This window comes from Giraffa tippelskirchi, chromosome 10, assembly GCF_054371585.1.
Source record: "Giraffa tippelskirchi isolate mGirTip1 chromosome 10, T2T-mGirTip1v1.2.pri, whole genome shotgun sequence".
In the NCBI taxonomy this organism is placed as follows: domain Eukaryota; kingdom Metazoa; phylum Chordata; class Mammalia; order Artiodactyla; family Giraffidae; genus Giraffa; species Giraffa tippelskirchi.
Genome location: NC_137284.1, coordinates 78,975,194 through 78,981,330, shown reverse-complemented (window position 1 = coordinate 78,981,330; position 6,137 = coordinate 78,975,194). Strand labels below are relative to the sequence as shown.

General features: G+C 35.6%; 1 non-coding gene across 1 annotated transcript; it reads left to right on the top strand.

The window, feature by feature from the left end:
- Positions 1–72, top strand: TRNAW-CCA (transfer RNA tryptophan (anticodon CCA)). The gene has a single exon. It is a non-coding gene; the product is annotated as a tRNA-Trp (tRNA).
- The last annotated feature ends 6,065 nt before the right edge of the window (positions 73–6,137 follow it).

The following is a 6,137-nucleotide window of genomic DNA, read 5'->3' as shown; positions in this document are numbered from 1 at the left end:
TCCCTGGTGGCTCAGAGGTTAAAGCGTCTGCCTCCAATGCAGGAGACCCGGGTTCAATCCCTGGGTCGGGAAGATCCCCTGGAGAAGGAAATGGCAACCCACTCCAGTACTCTTGCCTGGAGAATCCCATGGACGGAGGAGCCTGGTAGGCTACAGTCCATGGGGTCGCAAAGAGTCGGACACGACTGAGCGACTTCACTTCACTTTATATTCACTTTTAAGTATGATTTTTTATTAAATATGTACAGTCAGGGTTTATATTTTTAATCTACTTCAACAGTTACAGAGCACAGAATCCTTTTCATATCAATAATTATTCTTAGTACTTCTTTAGTACTTACCATATTAGAGAATTAATTCTGTAGATTGGCTTTCCAGACAGACTGAATTGGTGTGAAAAAAGTATGTTGTATTTGAATTTAAGTAAAAGTTAACTAGGGCTTCCCTGGTAGCTCAGGTGGTAAAGAATCTGCCTGCAGTGCAGGAGACCTGGATTCAATCCTCGGGTTGGGAAGATCCCCTGGAGGAGGGAATGGCAACCCGCTCTAGTATTCTTGCCTGGAGAATCCCCATGGACAGAGGAGCCTGATGGGCTACAGCCCATGGGGCTGCAAAGATCGGACATGACTGAGCGACTGAGCACGGCACAGCATAGAAGTTAAGTTCTCACTAAGCTAAGGGTTATTCTACTTCTAGGTGACAAAGATGTGTCATAAAAAAACGAAGTGCTAAAATCTTATTTAGTGAAACAATTTTCATTCCATGACTTTTAGACTGTTTAGTAAAGGTCCTATAATTTCCACAATCAAATACAGTTAGATGTTAAGGTCTGTGCAGATTGTTAAAAGTTGTTCATTGGAGTAAAAGCAGGAAGCAAACACATTTTTAAAACTTCAAGGGTTGAAATAAAAGAGTTTCTGACTAAAAGTCAATTGATGAGAACATTTAATTAACCAGATCACTCCAAGAGCTGATCAAAACTTTACTAAATCTTGGGACTTCCCTAGCTGTCCAGTGGTTAAGACTCTACACTTGCAACGGGCACAGCGGGCACAGGTTTGATCCCTGGTCAGGAAATTCTGACTAGATCCTGCATGCTGCCAAAAAATTAAAAATAAATAAAACTTTACCAAATCTTAACATGAATATTATAGAAATGGGCCAAAGTTTGAGTTCAATATGTTTATAGTATACAGTACTCCAAATCTGAATTGGACATTTAAATTTAGAATTCTAAGTCATCTCTGGAGAATAGGATACTAATACATTTTAAAAACTAACATTTTAAATTGGGTTTATATCTTAAGATACACCCAAAGATATACACTTATTTTACTTACTAATTGCCAAACTATATAATATGAAGAGTTTGCTTTTAAATAGTGGGACTTCCCTGAGGGTCCAGTGGTTAGGACTCAGCACTTTCACAGCTGAGGGCCTGGGTTCAGTCTCTGATCTGGGATCTAAATACCTGCAAGCTGAGCAGCACCACCAAAAACAACCAAAATAATTTTAATAGCTACTTCTAGAAATATACCTTAGATATCCATAAACGTGGGCACAAATATTCACGTATGAAATTCCTTATTGATGCAACTTAAATGTCCATCAACAGAAAACTAGTAAAACTATATTATGGCAACCTACTCAAAACTATTTAGTCATTCAAAAAATGAAAAACATTAAGAAAATGATACAATCTATATGTACTGATATAACCAACAAAATATATGGGTAAAGTGAAAAACAAGGTGTAGTACAATATATATTCTATGCTGGCATTCCTGTATCTCTAAGTATGTTCACCCACGTATGTGTTCACCCATGAAATGGAAATATGAAAATGCCTGCTGTAAGTACTCTGGAAATACATATGACATGGACATTCCCTCTTGGGAGGGAAACTAGTTGACTGCAGGTCACATACCGAAGGGAGGCTTTAATTTCACAGTACGGTTTTTAGTACTGTTTCAATTTAAAAAACATACGTGTTTTTATCTATCTAAAATAATGTAATCAAATTGTGATTTTTTTTAACTCTGAAGATAAAATGTAGAATTTTAAAATATGGAGTGGTAGGTATACTTCATCAAATTCAGTGAAAAATAATTCTCAATATCTGAAAAAAAACAAATTTTTGTAGAAAATTATTCAAGAAAAAAGAGAGAGGGACCCTCTTACCTGGAAGCATCTCTCAGTTGCCATTCTTAAATTCATATAGTCCTTTAAAATTGGTCATTTGGATAAGTAGTCCATAAATGCTTGGTCAGTCTTTCACACTGCTTTGTTTTGTTTTATCATTCAGTTAAACATTCTAAATTGGAACCTCAGGGTTGAGTAATGTCTTACAGTGATCTACCCCAACTCTCCATCTAATAACTGAATTTTCTTTAGAACAAGATACTCCTTACAGGGGGTAGTTTAAGGAAATGAGTCTTAACTTAGGGTCCTTGGCTTGGGGGTAGTGTTAGAGAAACCCTGAGCCGTTGAATATGTATTTAGAACTAGCTGTGTTTGTTTTTATTTTTCTAAAGAAAGAGTTTAATGCTCCCACTAGATTCTAAAAGGTGTTCATAACCTTCCCCAAATGAAAAAAACACGGCCTTTTGGACTTAATAGAATTGAAGCTGTGCATAATTTGAAAATAATGAGTTGAAATATTGATGTTGGCAGCCCATATTTTTGTGAGAGAAGGAAGATAGAAATACATAGAAATACAGAGTAAGGGAAGGTAAGGGAGGTCTCTGCTGTGATGGATTTGAACTGGAGGTATCAGCTGAGCAGAACTAATTCAGGAAAAAGTGCCAGGCCCAGGTGATTTCCAAGGGTAATTCTGACTCAAAAACCAGATAATACCACAGTTATCCAGATTATTTCAGAAAACTTTTTAAAAAATCCAAATTGTTTTGTGAATTAAGTTTACCATTGATATCTAAACTTAAAAGTGGCACAAAACAGAAAACTGCAGACCAATTTCATTTAAGATGACAATGCAAATATTCTGAATGAGTTATTAGCAAGTAGAATCCTAACAGCATTTAAAACAAATACACCAAAGAGGATTAATTCTGTATATACAAGGATGTTTAATACTAAATTCATCATAGTAATAGTCTAAGGAGAAAAATCATATGATTATCTCCACAGTTGTCTAATGACTCTTGACAAATTCAATAACTGTCCTTTTTTTGTTCTTGTTTTTTGGGGCCATGCCACATGACCTAGTGGGATCTTAGTTCCCCAACCAGGGATTGAACCTGGGCCCTTGGCAGTAAGAATGCAGAATCCTAACCACTGGACTGCCAGGGAATTCTCTTAATAGCTATTCGTTTTTGTAGTTCTGTTTTTATTTTCTATTAGAATGAAGCAATGATTTAAATGAAAGGAATGAAATCATACCAGTTTGAAAGAAAGTGTAAGTAAATTTCTTTATAATCTAAGTATGAGAGAATCCTTTCTATTATGACTCAAAATCCATTTGCAATAAAAGAAATTGATAAATTACATAGAGACATAAACTGTATGACAAATACCATAAAGTTGAAGGAAAATGATAAACTGCAGAAAATATTTGTAAATATATTAAAGGGTCAAACTTCACGTTTGACGCACACACACACACACACACACACACACCCCACCACAAAATCTTAAAAATGAAGGCTAACACACACACACACAGAGAAAGTGTGGGATAGTTCTTTACAGGTGGATGCCAGTTAGTAAACATATAACTGATAGAATTAGAAAGTCATCATCTATTCCTCAATATAATAACAAATTCAGTCAGCAATTAGCAATGGATTCTAAAACCCTTGGATGAATGGTTGTTGGAAAAAAGGATATTTGCATGGAGTCAAAGTTTCATGCTACATTATAATCATAAAAGAAAAAAAATCACCAAAGAAAGAAATATTCCTTTACAATGGAGAGATCTGGCAGTTACCACATTAACAAAAGAACCAAACTTAGCACCATTAATAGTGGAATAACATAAGTGCTCCATGAACCTGTATTGTAATAAAGTGTAGGGTTTACAACTTTAAGAGTATTCTTACCAAAAGTGTTTAACCTGAATCTAATCTCACAAATTCAGAGAAACTAATCTTACAAATTCAGAATGTGAGAAATTCTACAACCAACCAGCCTGAAAGGCTGGGGTGGGGATGGAATGGTTTGGATTAAAAGACATTGAAAAGATATGATTTCTGTAGGCTATACCTAAAACTTGACTGCATTTGGACCCTAACAAATAAACATCCACAAAAGGTATTTGGGTTAGTTTGGGAAAGTGAATTTGAATAATGTATATTAGCAAATATGATTGAATGAATGTTAATTTTCTTAGCTGTGAAAAATAGCATAACGATTCTATGGGAGATTATTATTATTCTTAGAAGATGCAGACTGAAAGGGTGAAGCATCAAGATGACTGAAGCCTTTTTCAAATAGTTCATACAAAAAACCAATGTGTATATATATATACAAAGATAAATCAAAAAGGTATATGGATTCACTGTACTATTTCTTCAAAGTTTCTATAAGTACAAATTTATTTAAATAAAAATTGAAATGTTTCCAACCTATAGCTTAAAAAGGAAACAACTGTGGCTAAACCATATTTAATTATAATTTTTTTAAAAAACTGAAAAAAAACCTTAGCTTTGAAAGTAAAAATAATCCCAGTTTTCAGCAGCAAAAAAGGAAAGAAAAAAAAAGTAAAACAAAAGGGAGATGACTAACCCAGTTCCTCAAAGAGCATTTCTGTAGCATATGTGAACTGGAAGTACTAGTCTCTCTGTCATGTCTCTTTGCCACCCCATGGACTATAGCCCACCAGGCTCCTCTGTCCATGAGATTTCCCAGGCAAGAATACTGGAGTGGGTAGCCATTCCATTTTCCAGGGGATCTTCCTGACCCAGTGATTGAACCAGGGTCTTCTGCATTGCAGGCAGACTCTTTACTATTTGAGCCACCAGGGAAGCCCTTCTATAGCATATGTGGTGTGAATTACCATTCCTGGCTAGCACAAGGAATTTCACTTAGCTAACTATAATGCAAGTAGGTACAGAATCTTTTTCAGCAGATTAATCCTTTAGAAAATAAGTTATGGTCTCATAGTGTGAGAAAAGTGCAACTAGTAACAAATTGTGAACTATATAAACAGAATAGTCTAAAAAATTTTTAAAAGATCACCAGTTAGATAAAACCATCACATAATAGACAAGAATCTATTGACTTTAGATTGAACTCTCTCATTATTTAATACTTTATGTCTATTTAAGGTATGCATTTAATTAGTCTTTGTTTCTTGAATCTTAATAGTTTCAGCCTACAGAAGGTGAAGGTGAGTACTAAAGTTTGGCTAGAACTCATGTTTAATTTTATATGTAGTAGAACCAAGAGCAAATGACCAGCGAAATGTTGGCCCCCTCGGTTCTTAAAAGTAGTGCTAGGTCAGGTTTCCGCTTGGGGTGAGGAGAAGGTTCTGAAACTAAGTAATGGGAAGGTCACATAACTATATAATGTAGTAAACATCACTGAATTGTACATTATGTAGTCAAAATGGTTAATTTTTTTAAAGTGATGCTAGAATTTCTAAAGGTTGGTGCCTGGGGGACAAAAGCTCACTCCCTGTTCCTCTCACCCTTATTTATAAGTGAGGTTTTTCAAAAAATGAGTTCTGCTATGACGACAACTCTCTAGATGGAAATTATTATCCTCTTGTGTATTCTGCATTTGTTCCCACAAAAATCAACTGAATTATGTCTCCATGTTGGCTGTAATATGTTTCCCTTTGCTTCCTTGATGGCTCAGCAGGTAAAGAATCTGTCTGCAATGAAGGAGACACACGAGACGCAGGTTCAATCCCTGGGTCAGGAATATGCCTTGGCAGAGGAAATGGCAACCTATTCCAGTATTCTTGTGATATAAGTTTCTCTAGAGAGTATTTAAATACTATACACCAACAAATAAGCTATAAGGAAAGTCAGCCTTGGGTAGCAATTAACCGTTTCAGGGGAATTCGTAAAATACTAGAGTTCAAAAGGGCTTTAAAGATCACTTAGTGCAGGCCAGTCATTTTCAAATTAGGGAACAGCTACCTAAAATTATAAGGTCAAGCTCGCGTGGGACAC